The 17,140-nt window shown below is 38.5% G+C and overlaps 1 protein-coding gene and 1 long non-coding RNA gene across 2 annotated transcripts in view; one reads left to right on the forward strand and one right to left on the reverse strand.

Annotated features, from left to right (window-relative positions):
* The window catches only part of SLC39A10 (solute carrier family 39 member 10), a 50,858-nt gene extending 37,455 nt beyond the window's left edge, over window positions 1-13,403 (reverse strand). Inside the window, exon 1 of the mRNA XM_088058789.1 lies at window positions 13,302-13,403. The gene's annotated coding sequence lies outside the window, so the exon portion shown is untranslated. The remainder of the gene's footprint in view (window positions 1-13,301) is intronic.
* Window positions 1-17,140, forward strand: part of LOC106628050 (uncharacterized) — a 50,918-nt gene that overhangs the window by 4,992 nt on the left and 28,786 nt on the right. The gene's annotated exons all lie outside the window — the stretch shown is intronic.

A 17,140-nucleotide genomic window follows, 5' to 3' on the forward strand; every position in this document is an offset into this window, starting at 1 on the left:
TCAATAAATATGGATATTATCTGTTGGAACCAGGCAGGGTTTGAAACATTAAACAAAGCTGTGCTAGCTGGCTGGGTGGGGTAGAAATTCCTCTAAAGGCTTTCACTTACAAAAGCAAGCAACTGATTCCCAAACTGACCCACCTGACCAAAGAGAAAATATTGGCTTTAATGTAATCTCTTTACAAGCTGAGGAATTTGTTTTACACCCTCTTCTCAAACACAGTGGAAAAATAATAATGAGACTGGCCCTGACATTATTTGAAGAAATCAATGAGGAGATTAAAATAACAAAGGTCAGCATCTTTTTATTATCAGTCCCTGTCAAATTTTAACAACTGATTTGGTGAATTGGCATTTTTTTATATATGACCTAGACTTAGCTGAGTAATGGAAGCATAGCTCTTCTAAAGCTGGATTTTAGTAGGCAGCTGGGGTGAAGTTCCCCATTTCTTTCACCTCTGTTACAATTGGAAGTGGAAATGACAAATTTTGAACTCACGCAATTCTGCCATTAGCAGGAAGAATCAGGAAGCCAAGCATCCTTAAGCTGCTGGCTGCCTGTTTGGGGTACCTCAGGGATATTGCTCATCTGTGAAATTTTGGCAGTGGACAGGGAAGCCGTACAGCCTCATCTCATCTTTAGCGTAGATCCAAAACCTCAGAGACATCTACAGAGAACATGTGGGACAAGAACATGCACTAGCAGGGAAAATAAAGATACTGTTTGCAGAAATAAAGCAAATTATGAAATGGGTGTTTTATTTGCTTTTTTTTAAATAAACTGTACTGGTAACAAAATCTAAAATCAAGAGAAAGGCTCTCAAAATCAAAATTATTAAAGACTGGCCCATAGTTTAGGGAAAGAAATAACTTACAGTCAGCTGTGTTTATCCTTCCATGCCTGCTAATTCATAACTGGGAACTGAAGGGAGCAGTAGGATGTTGGCCTTTAGGGCACTATTAAAACTACATGACCTTTGATTTGAAATGCTGGTAGGCACCTAAAGTTAGACTGTTTTCCCCCAATATCTACATTTGTAATTTTTACACCTGTATTTCATGATTTCTAGAGAAACTAAATAAGGAGCCAGCAGGAAGAGTGTGAATGACATTAGGAAACACCCCAGTTTCCAAACCTTTAAGTACAACTATTTGGCAGTACATTTAGGTGTTGTAGCTTTATTTTCCATCTCGCTCCCCCAAGATCCTTTGCAGAGTTGATGATAATTTTTTGTTTTAATGACTCAGGAAGGAGTGTGAATTTAAGCATGAAGAGCTGTGAAAAAGTGAGTAGTTATCTGATACACAACAAGATGAATCACGGGGACACCTAAATATGGTCTAAATTACAAGAAGTGTAAAAACCAGAGATGAGTATCTGTGGAATTACTGGGAGAGACAGACCATGGGGATATTGCACAGTAGAACTGGGAAGAGAACAGAGAAATGGAGAGGCCTGTTACATAACTATTTCTGATCTGCATGGCTTAGCAACCTCACTTGATACCTCCTTCTGTAAACCAGTAGTAACTCCTCTGAGAGCAAGCACAGCAACAGCAGGATAGACTGTCACAGTGATGAATACTTCCTGTTACTGCTTTGAAAGGAAGAGAAGTTTTGAAGCATTTTCTCAAGCATGGGACTAAGGAGACTGCTTGTGACAGATGTCTTTGCTGAGCCATCAGGTGATGGATTTGCCATGTGTTAGAGGATTGAGAGCCCTGAGGAAGACTCCAGGGTGACAATGCCAATAAGCAAGCAGAGAGAAAATAAAGCATTTATGCAATGATTGGGCTGGACTATGCTGAGCGACATCCAGTCTGTCCATACATGGATGTTATCCAAGAAAATAAACTCACAAGTTCATGGAAAGAAAATCCCTCTGAGACAAAACTCAGTGCCAGTGTTGTATTGTCAACACTGAAATTGAAAAGGAAAAAAGAAAGAAAAAGTTGCATTTGAAAATGCTTGATTCCATTCACACTGTTAGTGACTTCCCACTCCTCTCATATAACCCTGCCTTATATTTCTTATCCCTCTCTACATAAATACAAATAAAAAAATCATTGCCATATACACAAAGAGTAAACTCTTAATGATCATCTGTAGTAGTTCCAATTAAATGATTGTGCATTCCTCCAAGAAAAATGTGAGTACATGCCTTTTCATGGTTAAGGAGAGCATCCCAAGAACGTTCAAAATAAAATGTTGAACAGAAAATGCAGTTTGTTCTATAATATGATATTGTATTATACTATATATTTATATTGTATTGTTATCTATTATAACAGATTTACATTATTGAATGTATACCAAAATGTACCACAAGCATGTAGTGATGTAATTCAAGGCTAAAAATTAATTGAAAAAAAATCCCCAAATTCTACTGCCTTTTGGACAGATAGAAGCAAAATAAAGGACTCGTGAGAGAACTTAATATTTATTTTTTCATTTAATTGTGGTGCCATCTCTCAGCAACTGTGTCTGTTCATGGAAATGTTTCCAACCGGTGGCTTCCTTTAAACAAGAAGGAAGAGTGTATCTGTATGATTTCCAAAGAGTTTTGCTCTCCTGCTGAGGTTTGTTAGTTATTTCTCAGAAGAAAAAAAATTACCAATGAAGGTGCTTCACCCTGTTCATCCATTAAAGTGAGTGAGTGGTGGCTCTCACTGAACTCACAGCAGCTTTTGGCTGTCAGGCCACTTACACCAGTACCTACACCCAGTACCTAAAAAGACTTCATAAAATCAGAACCTTTCTTTGAACCAGTATTTACTTCAGAAAATCACCTTTCTCTGTTTTTTGCAGGTAGTTTAGTACAAATCTTTGCAGCTGGGCAAACATAATTTCATTTACATTTTCAAATTTTTTTTATTAATGGTTCAATGTATGAGAGAAATCCACTGGATTAATTGCAAGTGCAATCTGAAATTTGAAAGCCTATAACCTGTTTGATATAAACTGATTTCCAGTTTACTAAAATTCTGAGAATAAGTCTCCAAAGCACAACATAGTATCCTTTGGCAAATCAATACACATAATGGAAAGAAAGAATTGCTACACTGGAGCTTCAAGGCATTGTTTCTTCAAGATAAAAAGAAGCTAAAACTAAATCAATACTTACAAATGATTTGCAAGGAAGCTTGAAATGAGAATATTTTAGTTAAGCCAGGTACTTGAAAAGAGACTGCTTTTGGGGTCTTCAGCTCACATGTACCTGAATTGGGCTGGCTCACTGCCAGATTCTGTGGAATTCTCAACCCAAAACCAGCTCACAGAGTTTTACTTGAGTTTATCTCAGATGACAGAAAAATACTGAGTTTGGACAGTGTGATTCTGGGATAACATTTATACTATGGGATGTGTCAAATTAATAGCATAAGAATGACAAGAATTTGTTTCTGTTTTTCCAAGGGACGTTGGTTTTAAGGTAATGTGCTCTTCTTACCCTCAGAGAAGTATCCAAATTTTGTCCCCATTATCTCAGAAGATATTAACAGCATCACAGCTATCACTAATTAGACAAAAAAAAGACTGGCTATGCATCTTCTAAAAACTGAACCAGAAAACGAGCTGCCAATGCCTGAAAGTCCTGCAGGTATCCCCTTCTTGAGAGCAGCATGCACACATTACAGATCAGATCAGGCCACTTACACGATGTTGAGTGCCAGCTCCATCATTCAGGACAGCAGTGTCTGATTCTTGTCATTTCTCTCTTTCTCCTCTTCCTCATTTACAGGAGGGAGAGACTGCATGGCCTTTAGTCATTTCCCTAAACAGGAAGAGTTGCTGTCTATGCAGTTTCTTTTTTAAACTACTGTATTTTTAAGGAGCTGTTTGAAGAAGGTTTTGTTATTTATTATTGTATTGAAATTGAACCTTGAGCTAGTAAAAACAATATTATGGTAGTGCTCTAGTTATAAAACCGGAGCTGCTGTTTTCCCAAGAGGACACTTCAAATTGCTGCACAAAACCTGTGACTGTTGAGCACTGAGAGGTTTGCAGTGTACAAACCCCAAATTGTGAACAGCCAAGCAGCAATAGACAGTTTTTCAGATGTTATTGCTGCTAGTTTAATTGTAACCTGAAACATTGAAAAAAGGGATTTTTTTAGTGGAGGGTGGGATGGATCAATATTGCAAAGCTTTCAGTTTTTTAATGCCACTTGTGTTGTACTGCAAAACAGCACAGAAACCACATTCGTTTCAAGAATTGGTGATCTCTTGAGGCCAAAGAACAGAGTCACTCTTCATTTTAATATAAGCTGGTCAGCAATCATTGAGAAAGCTGAGTGAGGAGGAGAGAACGGGACTTCAGTAGTTTGGCAGAGGCAGATGGGATTTCCCCCCAGATATCTCTGTTGATTCATTGCACCATAACTGTTGTGGACTTCCTGACATATCCCAGAACTTTTAGGGCTCGTGTTTAGCCCTTTGGCTGGAACCCCCAGTGAAGTCACCCAGCTATCTTGGATTATAGGTTATAATGTCCTCTAAAGACAACACACAGCTCTGCTCTCATGTCCTCAGAACATCTGCTTTCCTGAAGTGTGACAGATACAGTGAAAATTGCCACAGAAAGCTTTTCAGAGATGATAGAATCATAGAATTGTCAAGGCTGGAAGAGGCCATTGAGATCATCCAGTCCAACCATCAGCCTTGTACTACCACTAACCATGAGATGATTCAGTCTTTATAAGGCAGTTTGTATTTTCAAGAATCTGCAAAAGCAACGGACCCTCTTTTTCCTAACATGATGTAAGTGTACAGTCTCACCTGGGCAGAGGCCCCAGAGGGACATTCTGGCTTCCAGGTGTAGGAAATGAAGCCAGCAGTTCTGTTTCTTCTGGAGGCAGTATTTCCAGGCACTTTTCTGACAGTGCGTTCCTCAAAAGAACAGAATCTACTGGTCAGTCAGTCTCACCTGAGTGCCTGGCAAGATCATGGAGCAGATTCTCCTGGGAACTATGCTAAAGCATATGGAAAATAAGGAGAAGAGCAATGACAGCCTGAGGGCATTACTAAGGGCAAGTCATGCCTGATGAGTGTGGTGGCTGAGATAGGGTTGCAGTTGGTGATGGGTAAGGGTAGAGCAACCGGCATCATCTGCCCGGAGCCGTGCAAAGTGCTTGACGGTGTCCCTCATGACATCCTTGTCTCCAAAGTGGGAAGACGTGGATTTGGCAGATGGATACTTGGTGGGTAATGGATTGGTTAGATGCTCACACTCAGTGTCAACAGCTCAACGTCCAGGTGGAGACCAGAGATGAGTGATGTTCCTCAGGGGCTGATGTTGGGATCGGCACTTTTTAACATCAGTGACACAGACAGTGAGATTGGGTGTACCCTCAGCAAATTTGCCAACAACACCGACTGTGTGGTGTGCTTGACACGTTGGAGGGAAGGAATGCCATCCAGAGGGACCTGGACAGGCTGGAGAGCTTGGCCCATGTGAACCTCATGAGGTTCAACAAGGCCAAGGTTGCTTGAAGGTTTTTTGAAGGACAGGAAACACAGTTCCTAAACTAGTGCTGATGGTTCCTCTGTGGCAGCACTAGCCAAGGTGGAATCATAACTGGACACTAACAGTACAGAGGGATGAATAAGAAAAATCTGTTGCTGATAAGGGCTCAAATATGAGGCTTCAGGTAACTATTACTCCTCACTGCCCAGTTACTCTTCTCACTGCAGGCCCTTGAAGTCCCTCACCACTGACTGCTGTCTCACAGTGTCTTTCTCAGGCAGCCAAGCCCTGGTGACACAGAAGAAATGCTATATATGTGCATTTGGTGCTGTGATACTGCTGAGGAGTAATCTTCCCAGAATTAAATTTTATCCTTCAATAACTGTGCAGGAAGAGACAGCTTGAGAACACTTTCCCATTTGACTTTTGCATAGTGAACCTTATCTGGAGCAGACTTTCACAGCACCACTGAAGTTAATGCCTTAATAAAAACAACTTCTCCTCCATGGACTTTGTTTGCTTTAGCCTGACCTTATTTTCAGGGGATTAAAATTTAGCAATAATATTTTTATGGTCTTGAACTCTCTTCTGTTTTCGGAAAAAATCATGTTGTTAAGTTCAGAAAGGAGGCAGAAATTTTTTTCCTTTAGTATCACTTTGCCACGTTCTAGGAGGAGCAAAACCACACCAGAAGCGTCTCATAAAAAAAATAAAAAAGTAACAGAGCTTTTTTAGAGAATTTATTTCCACACTGATTTTTAAAAAAAGTATATATAAAAAGTGATGTACACCATTTTGATGGTATACATCAAATAGCTCTACTACTTTGTTGAGATGTTTGAGGTCAAGATTTAGAATGATTACTGAAATACCTAAAAAGCAAGCGAGCCATATGTGAGTGACAAGGTTTTAATCTTTACCCACACACTCCAGACATGCACATTATCTTTGGCAGAAAGACAAAGCTTCTCGGAAAAAATTGACACTGGTATTCAGTAGGGAACAGGGAGTCCTGTGGAGACAATGGGATGTAAGACTTTCCTCCCTCCGCCTCCCATTGTGCTTATGGCTGGTGAAGTTCCAAGAGAACGTGGAAAAAAGATTTCTAAAGGTTTCTATTAGCCTGAAACAACCATTTTCCTTAGTCACCTAATGAGCACAAAGGAAGTCCACTTGGTTTAATTTTTTTCCCTGAAAACGATCAAGTTTATAAAGGAATATGCTACTTACCCTTTATCAGGCTCTGATTCTAGAGTTTAAAGCATTTTGCTGGCTTTACACAGGCAAGTATTTACTTCAGTCAGTTGCTTAGTAGCTCCTTTCAAATCAATAGGAATGTAAATGTGCTAGTAGCAAGGCACGTGCTTTACTCCTGCTGAATCATGTCCTTTGCATGTCGCAGTCATTACTGAAAAATGTGGTTGTGACCATACACCAAATTTGTTTTGGAAGGTAGAACATGCCGTGACATCAGACTGGTGTGTGTGAGTGGTGGGGTAGGAGAAGGGGGATGATGAATGTTTTTGGCTGTGAGACTGCTAAGCATTTAGATATTTAGCAAATTCTGCCATTTCCAGAAAAATCCTAGATGCTAGAATCTGAGCATTTGAAAGCCATGTTATTTCTTTAGGTACACTGCATACACATTAAAAAAAAACCAAACCAAAACAACACTTTGATTTCTGCCAGGTATGCGACACCATAACAACCGCTATAACAACATAACAAATCTGCTTCTTTTAAAGAAAGGTTTCATACACATTCAATTCAGTATGGACCAAGATGACGGTGTTCTAATTGACAGGAACATTTAGGAGCCTCTGGTATGCAGAGAAATATTATCTCAAATACTACATGGGTGGATGAGAAATGTAGTATACCAAGAAGCTGATACAAAATCTATGAAAATAAATATGCTCACTTCAGTCAGCTCTGAAATAAACTTCAACTTTAGTTTTAGTTCTCAAGGTTCAGTTTCAATAGAGATTTTTTTTGGGGTGAAAATAGCGGAGAAAAATATGAAAGATAACCTATCATCTACAATGAAGCAGCAATACTCAGCTATCATTAAGTCATGGCTTGCTTGCTTTCACATAGAAATCTTTGCAGAGGAGGAAAGCTTCCCTTCCCTCTCATTCCTTCATGAAAATTGTTTTGGTTTTTAGTTTCTTGAAGCCATCACAGAAAATGTCTGATTTTGTTGTAAGCAGCGAGGTGTTTGTGTTTGATTGCTTCCAACTGCCAGAAGCTGTTGCAGAAAAGTCTGCAGCATTACTATTCCAGAAATTACATACTGTCTGCCTTGCTGCATTGCCGCTTTGCTTTACCTTCTTTTGCTTATGTCCAGATGATATAATCCTACATATATCATATGTTCACATGTATCTCTCTCTCTCTATCTATCTGTGTATCTATTTTCACAGATCCACCCAAATCTAAAACCGTTCAATGCAAAGATGGAATCAGGGGTCTTGCAGAGGAATGAAGCAAGCATCTTGCTATTAAGAAAATAAAATATTTATTGAGGTCAGAGGTGGAAGTTTACTAGATTAAAGCAGCACAGTGGGAATAGAAAACTAGCTGTGCCCTGAGGATGGGTTTGTAGCTGAAGCAGGGGAGGATATGTTCAGAGTGCAGATAGCTAAACCTAATTAGGTACACAGCACTCAGCCTGTTCATAGACTCTGTCTCCACTGATTGATACTTCTCTTATGATCAGATTGTTTTTTATTAGAAGGTTGGGGCTCTACCAGATGATTTTAAGGATAAATTGAAAATAAATGTCAGGCTCATGATTTACCTGGTATAAATCTGAAAAATACACACATTGTGCTTTAAATTGTCAAGCATAAATTACCATGTTCTTTCCAGAGTGTGATATCTGTTGTGGGAGTAACTGGTTTGTTTTAGGATTCCTCATGTTAGATAAAATTAATGATGATATTTTCTTCTATTTCCTTATTCAGAACATTTATTCGTACAATCAACTCTAAGCTTAAGAGGTTTCCGGGCAAATTTTTGGACACAGAATGAAATACAGGAACAAGAAAAACCCTTTCAGGCAGTAAAGCTGCATTTTTAATCCCAGCAGTGATCTGTCATTCTCTGTTAAAGAGAAGATGCTGGATGTATTTTTAGACCAGCTTAATTCCACTATCTGCATGAGGTTTCTCCTTGCAGTAACAGGAGTTGTGCTTCGATGTGGAGAGTTGACACCTCATCTGTGCAGAGGCTAGGTGCTTTCTTTTTTCTGTGAGAGAGGACAGTTTAAGGTTAAGCCAATAATTATGCCAAAGCTATATGGATTGAGTAGTATTAGATCTACGGTGAGAGAAAATGGACTTAGAACAGCATTGCAGGGAGCACCTGCAAAGTCCTTCATCTGAGGAGTCAGCCAGAGATTTGCTTCTCTTGAGCTATAGTTTTTCTTCTATTGTCCCTTCTGGTTACTGAAGGCTTTTATTCAGTGCAGAGGTACTGGAGGTGAAGTGTGAAAGTGGGCTAATTTAACTCCCCCATTAGTCCTGTCAGTCCTGCCTTTTGCTATTTTCCTCAGAGTCAGCAACCAGTGATAAGAAATTGCAGAAGGGTATGGGGGTGCATACCAATAGAGATAACAGTGAACAAATTGTTGAGGAGGTGGTAAGCATCTTTTATGCAGATGGAATTATAATAATGATTTTTCTTGGCCAAAGCAAGACAGATACAGTTATAAATAGCTATGAGTTTTGAAATTCGGCTAATCTAATTGCTCTTTTGAGCCCCATCTGTTTATACTGATGGGTGCAGTTTTAAAAGTCAGAATAAAAGAAAGGCACAAAGTGAACAACTAATGTACCTAACCAGATGCCACTACCTTGCCCTTAATTCTCTCCTGAGAGGATCAAAGGGATAACTCTACCAGCTACTCCACATCTGAACTAGAATTCTGATTAATTGGGGGTACTGCTCTAGACAAAGGCTTAGTGGGGGTGGGAGGTGTGAATGTGTGTTGACTGCAAACCTCAGTTTGGGGATGCAGTTCAAATATAGCTGAAGACTGGACAGCAGGAGTCCTCAAATTGAAAAATACTATTAAGATGTATCAATACTATTAGATGTATTAAGAAGCATGGGTCTGCTTCACAAAGGGTTCTAAAATGTAGCTCAAGATCATCTCAGGGTAATTAAAAATCAAAGGGTCAGAATCAGTTTCAGACAAAATTAGAGAGGTAGAAAATGCTCGTAATTATATGTTCAGTGCTTTAATAGAAGAAAATAAAAGGTTTGACCTGAAATGGAAAATGGAAACTAATCTGCAATATATAAGTGCCACTTGAGTCAGGTGCCCAAAGGAATTGGCAGTGTCAAAAAGCTTTCTGCTCCCACTTTGCCTTTGCAAAGGTGGATGGCTGATGCACTGAAGTAATATTTTAGGGAAAATTCAAAAGCCATTGCTGGCCTGGAAGAATGCCTGAAAGGAAGTGTTTGAGAACATTAAAGTATCTCTTCTGACATACTTAACCAATTTTCCAAGGGACACAGGTTATGAGAGATTTTTTTAACTTCAGTTTCAGCAATTTCCAGGCTGTATAATACTGTCCCTGAAGCTCTTGGAAAGGAGTTCTAACTATTTGTCATTCATAAGCCCCACTTCCCACTTTGAGTAGATTAAGATTCCAGATCTAGATTTGTCTCACTGGTACATGTCTGGGGAAAAGTCTAAGACCTTCCTTTAGCAATGGAGAATTACCTCAGCAGTCACAAACTCTCTAACAGTCTTAAAATTCAAGTGTGACATACATGGAGATCCCCATGAATATCTACAGGTGTGAGATGATCTGGCCAGTGATACTTTTATGCTCCCCAGGAGTCTTCAGGTCCTAGAAAGAAGGTTTTTTTGAGAGAATGAATGCTTTGGGATATTGGTCCGATTCTCAGTGAAAGCCTTCAGACTCCTCACGTGCAGTTATTGCGGATTCATGTAGTTGTACGAGGGTTTTCTTGCAGGATTGGCTTTTATCTGGGAATCTGTGATATTTTCCTGCCGCTTACATGCAGGAAGTTCTATATGTGTCACATTTATGATGTACATGGAAAGGGGTCCCCTTGCAAAGTCATAGGTTTGAGCAGACAGGCCCTTCAACCTGCATAAAACCTCAGAGATGTTGTCTTTTCACCTTAATCAGAATGGAAAACTGAGCCTTAACTGATAGGAACATAAAGGAAAAATATTCTTATAGAGCTCTCTTTCAGTGATGTCTAAAGGATCATGTTCTGAGCATTAACTTGACATTTCAATTTAACATTAACTGTATTATAAATTGTGACATAAAAAAAAGAATGGCACACTGTCATTCCTGATGCTACTCAAACCCTATGCAGAGGAACTAAAAGTGACTTAAAACCAATGATGAGAAATGTAAAATCTAGAAGCCATTTAATAGATCTGGTATTCAAAAAATATACTGTCTTTGGTTTTTTAGTAGTTTTTTCCATATGGGCTTAAAAGCCCACTTAGTGTTTCAGTTAGACATAATTAATTAGCAATATAATTTCTACTGGTCTGAGGAACAAGGCTTGTAAATGAATGCAAATAATTAATCTATGCTTGCAAGAATTAAGACAAACATTGCAATTCCTAAGCTTGGAGCTTGAAATTAGAAACACAAGAAAATCCCAGTAAGTTAACAGCAGGAGGGATGCACGACTGGAAACACAATATAGAGTTTTTGACAGTCAGTTTCACCCTGGCTCTTTGCCAGTAAGTCATAATTTCCTTTAGAAGGAAGGAGTACAACTCATGGCTTTACTTTGAAAGAATTTAATAGCCAGTACTTCTTTAATCTAGAATGAGATATTAGTGTCAAAATGGAATCTCAATAGAATTAGCTAGAGGGAATAATGAGAATACCCCAGATGATATGAGAGAAGATAATAATCAGAAATACTAAAAAAACACCAAACCAACCAACCCTACATAGCACCCCTCTCCCCCCCACCAATACCACATCCCCACACCTTCCTCAAATATGTCTCTTGGACCAAGTAAGAAATCATAAGGGCAATATGATATATATTAGAATATAGATAGGATATAAGAACAAGTTTGATAGAGTGAAAAGTTAAGCAGTACTTAAAAACTTAAGAAATCTGAACAGGCAAGACACTCCTTAAGATTTATCAGCATTGATTATTTTGTAATATTCAAGAATTCTCCCCTTCCACTGAGCACTCCTTTATGCTTTCAAAACGTTCATTCCCTTTAGGCCTATCCAGGAGCAACCTCACCTGCCTAGACAGTAATCAGATTATGCTAATGGTGCTCCAGAGGCCCAACTAAAATTTAAACCTGCTGTGAGGTAAAACACCCTTTCTTTTCAAGCAATTCAAGACCCAGTCTGATGCTGTTTTCACACAGCTTGTCATGCAAGCTGATACTTAATGTGCGTATGCAACCTGCCAGTCTGATTTAATTGTGTAACTCAGCTTACCTGCAGTTTATCCAAGATCAGACCTTACAAGAAATCAAGCACTGCATTTTGTAGAAGTGCATTTGTGAAGACTGTCAATTCTTCTCCCTGAACCCTTTCCCTCCAAAAATTGCTTTTGTGGGACACTATGATATTGCCAGCCCTAGATTTGGTATCTGAGTTGAGGTGGCAGCCCTTACTTTTGCTTGATTTTAGCTACAGATGATGCATCACTGGCAAATTAAATTTTTAATTATATAACACATTTCTTAATCTAACAAAAAAAAAAAAAAAAAGAAGAAAAAAATATTACTTTTATGCACACTTAAAAATCCACACTTAAAACATCCATTGCCTCATTAGAATGTAACCAATTTATAATAATCCTTTTTAAATGCAGGTGTTTGATTAATCCCTTTGGACAACTATGTAAACCTTCTGCTCTACCACTTTCACATTACTGCTAACCTGTTTAATTTCTAAACCAATTCTAGAGAACAGTTCAAGAGGAAGTGATGTAATTTGTTTGTTTCTCTTGGAGCTGCTTCTAAGCACATGCCATTAATGCTCTATACATGAATGATGGGAAAACAGTCATTGTGTGTCATTAAAGGCTGGTGATGAACACACACAGCGTATTTCTCTCATTCATTACTGCTCAAACACAATCCAGCTGATCCAGCTATATTCTTCTCTTACTCCATACATGCCTACTCTTTTCTTTTTTTTGTTTTTGCAACCATCCAGCAGGCCTTTACTTATCAAGCTCCCTATTTGCAAAGTAAATGGCACATATTGGGAGCCAGCCTTGTGCTGTTCATCCAGCTGCTAAGTGCATTTAGTGTTCGACATGCTTTCACTTCATAAAGCTCTGCTTAGAGCTTTAACACCCAATCCTCCCAAGTGAAGATGTTGCAAAACTTACAGCACTTTTGAATTAATACAACAGATGGTCCCATATATCATTATTAGATCTGATAGCATGTTTCCCACTCATGAACCAATTTCCTGGAAGAGTATTTTATGCCCACAACAAATTTTAATCTAAAAGTATGAGCCTATATTTCTATATTTATTGCTTCTCTTTACAAACTGAAGGATTACAACTGAAAGATTACTTCTCTCTCTTTGCTGTCCCTGATAGTTCACATTCTGTGGGACAGAACAAGCTGATTTATAAAGTAAGCCAGTTTTTAATCCTTGGGTTTACACCTACATCGTTACAGTTAAGGATTTTGGAGCAAACTCAAATACTCATTCTGCATCTGCAGCTTCCTTAAGAATTCTGTAGTAGTTTATTATGTTTCACCATGTCATTGTCTGGTAACATTCTGTCTGCTCAGCAAGGGTAACAGAAAGAAATAAGATATCCCACTATACTTACTGCCTGTCTTGGAGATGACTGGACTCTGTCTTCACAGGGAGGGAAAAGAGACTAGAGATTTTACTCTAATAAATGTAAAGCGTTCCCTAAGCCTCTCCATCCACAACAGTGCCACAGAAGACTACTGGGACAACATTTTATGGAGAAGGAGGTCTAAAACATGTGGAGGATGTTTACATGATACTGCTACCAGGAACTGACCATGAAACAGGGCACTTTTGGGAAAAAGCTTATAATGAAAACTACGTAAAATTCCTGCCTCTGGCTGCCAGTAGTGGCTTAGTGGATTCCCCTGAGATGATATACAAACAAAGGGCACCAAAATGTGCAAAGGACATGGTTATGTAATTGTGAGGCAATTTCTACGCTACAGAAATAAGATTATGGTAGTACTAAATTATTTCCTTTTTTTTTTCTTGCATCAGACAATAGAACATCAACTATCAAAGAATTATGAGAGTTAATTTCTTTCCTGTTACTTTTACGTCAGTTTTCACAGGAACTAATTACAGGTAGTTTTCTCAGACATGATACTAATATTCTTTGTGTATCTGCTGGAAAAAACTGCACATTTAACTAAATAGAATTAGTATTATAAATGTAATAGAATTAGTGTAATAAACACACCTGAGATACTAAATATCCATCAAATATCTGTCTGTCTAAATAAGCTGCTTCAACACTGCAAGCCAAGTTTAGACACATGCATTTTGCTGTGTTAAATATGTACATTATTCAAACCAGGGCAACTGATCTGTAGATTAGAATTATTTGTACAGGTAACTGAAACAAATTAAATGCTCCCCATTGCAAGCCCATATTTGAGTGCTAAGTATTTAATAATTCAATTGGGGTAGAGTTACATACTTACTTAGATAAAATGCTAGAAATCTGATGCAACCATTTGTGAAGACTTATTACATTTCTCCTGGGCAAAGACTGCAGATCAGCATTAATTTTCAAGACCTAATTTAGATGATCAAGGTTACCTTTCATTTTTGCAATTGTGCATTCTCTGTATAATATAATGCTTTGCCATGAACATCTTATTTTATTACAGAAAATTTTATTATGTGTGGAAAGATTTTTAAATTGTGTGAAAAAACAGTGTGAATATACATACATAGGGAATATTTTAGTACTCTGAGAAATCATCATTACAGAGCAGCTAGCAAAACTGCTTAAAGATTATCTCTCAACTACATTTCTAGAACAGGAAACAACAACAAGTAGCATACTAAAAAATCATATTTAAATACAAACTGTCTTCTAGATGCTGGATTTTCATTACAGAGTTAAGGGTAATACAATCCAGGCTTGTAGACCTGTGAGTTTTCTATCTAAATAATTCTCAAAGTTCTGACAAAATAGTCAGAAACCTTCTTGCACAAAGAACAAACAAACAAACAAACAAACAAACAAACTCCAGACAGGAAACTCCCCAGACCCATCAAGTTTGGAAACAGAATGTTCTGACTACAAGCACTCTGTCAAACTCACAGGACTTCAAACACAGTCTAATTGCAAAAATTGACTGATTGAGCTGAGAAATAGTTAAGGGATACAAATTCAGATATCTGCTATAAATGAAAAATAATTTTATTTTTAGGTGATTCAATAAGCAGAAATAATAAGACTGCTACAGGAGATACAGGAGACTAATTTATGTACAAACCCTGAGTTAATGAGTGACACACATTTTAACTCAGATAGATGTAAAATAGTTAGATAGGACCAATGAATAGATATTTGCTGATAAGAAAGAAACAGATGTGAGTGCAGGGAACATAAAAATAGACACCTAAAGCAGCCAAAGTAATTTGGGAAAATATCACTATGTAATGAGGGTGGATTACAGCAAAGAAATGCCCAAATTGCCTCTCACATAATAAACATAAGCAGTGGCCTGATTTTATACTTTTTTAGGTCTCCTTTGATAGAACCCTTTTTCTGAAATACACCACAAACCAGAAGCTCAAAAAGAAGAGCAGAACCTATGCAAGGAATCATTTACAGCAAAAGCAAAGCTGTTACTTAAGGCCTGAATACTGAAGACATGCAGTACTTAACTTTTGCTGTAATCCCAGTCATTTCAATTCCTCGACTTGTTGAGTCTTTCCCTTCATTGTTGTCACTCAGTTGCCCTTGCCGCTGAGTGGTGTAAAGGCTGTTTAACAGAACCCCACATACCCTAAAAGTATAGTCCTGGAAGCCATTTCTTAACTGTCTGAAGGATGCTTAGACAAGTTTCTACATGCTCTCACACAAGAAATAGCAAGAAAATTAATTTGTTTTCATAAAAGTAAGATTTGGAACATTTAGGATTTGACATGTAACATGTCAGTGAAAGAATGAGAGCTCCAAACAGAGCCATCCATTTGGGAAATTGATACCAAAGCAAATTTTGTTGTAATCATTTCAGATTTGCTTGGGAAGCAAGGGGAGTGATGGCTAGGGTCTGCCATGGGACATCCTTTCTTGGAGAATGGAAGGTTCTCATCTGTTTTTAGAATGCATTTAAAAACCCTGAGGGTCTTTGATGATCAATGAAGTCCAAGGCTTTTAGATCTTGTCAATTAGAGTAGGTAGGCTTAGGCCAAGAAGAGTGGGAGAGCTAGCACCAGACAGCACCATGAGGCTTATTCAGTGCATTTATTAAACCAACGCCTGTGTTGGCTGTAGTGATTTCAACTACTGGCTTGAGGTTTCTTTTCTTGGAATCAAGATCAAAGCTCTGATTATATAGTGGCATTAACAATTTAATGCCTTTTCTTTTCTTTTTTTTTTTTTTTTTTTACAAGAGGGGGCCTGTTGCTATTTGTGATGTTCATCCTGCCAAAATCCAGTTTGGGATGTTGAACACTCCCTATCCAGAGCAATCTGGTTTTGTTGCTGCCTGTTTTATTGGAAAGAACATCATGCTGCAGGGGATGCATTTAATAGTTAATATACTTATTATCTAAGTGCAGCTTTTGCTATCCTCTGCATTTCACAGCCAGGTAGCCTGGTGTTGAAGGATCACACAATTGTGTAAGTATTCCCTGTTTTTTTCATGTGGATGCCCAACAGGTGAAGTAACATTGAGCAAGATCCCAAGCTGTTAGGACAGTCTCCCACCAAGGTCACTATCAATGGCCACCTAAGCCACACAGTTGCTCTAACTCACACAGTCTGATTGAAATCTGGACTATTTTCTGAGGGCGAAGTCATCTCCACAGAGCCTGTACCTGGAGCTGCTTCATTCAGCAGCACTGCATATGAATTTGGCTAATTAGCATTGAAGGAAGGTAACTGAGGAACTCATTGCATATGGAGGAGTCAAAGCAGAGTGCTGATGCCCAGCAGAAGCAGCACTACACTGAAATCTGGAGCTTCAGCAGATTCTCAGGGAGTGGAGAATGCCACCTCGTCTCATCCAGCAGCTCATGATAGATTTGAGCTGACTGGCAGTCAGTAGCTGTCCCTGTAACAGTCAACTTTTTGACAGAGAAGCTGCCAATGTGCAAGGCTATTGATGGTTTGGAGGAAATATGTTTTCTGAATTGTGTAGGTGTTAATTCCAATATATTTGCCTCCCTCTCCAGACCGACACACTTTCCCACTATAGTGCAAAGCCTATTTGACTCATATTCAGAAAGCACCAGCATTAATAGCAAAACTCCATGCTAACAGAGTATTTGAAACCTAGGCTTTTGTGAGCAAGGAAACAACTCACATAAATGTGGAAATGTTTGTTTTCCTGTTTGGCATTCCCCTAAGCATTTGCCTATTACTTATCTATTCTACCAATGAGCAGCTAAAGGGTGATAGTAGATAACAAATATTTAGTAACCAAGGAT

This window comes from Pseudopodoces humilis, chromosome 8 (genome assembly GCF_049639895.1).
Source record: "Pseudopodoces humilis isolate 2021_Gansu_Grassland_sample_001 chromosome 8, ASM4963989v1, whole genome shotgun sequence".
NCBI lineage: Eukaryota > Metazoa > Chordata > Aves > Passeriformes > Paridae > Pseudopodoces > Pseudopodoces humilis.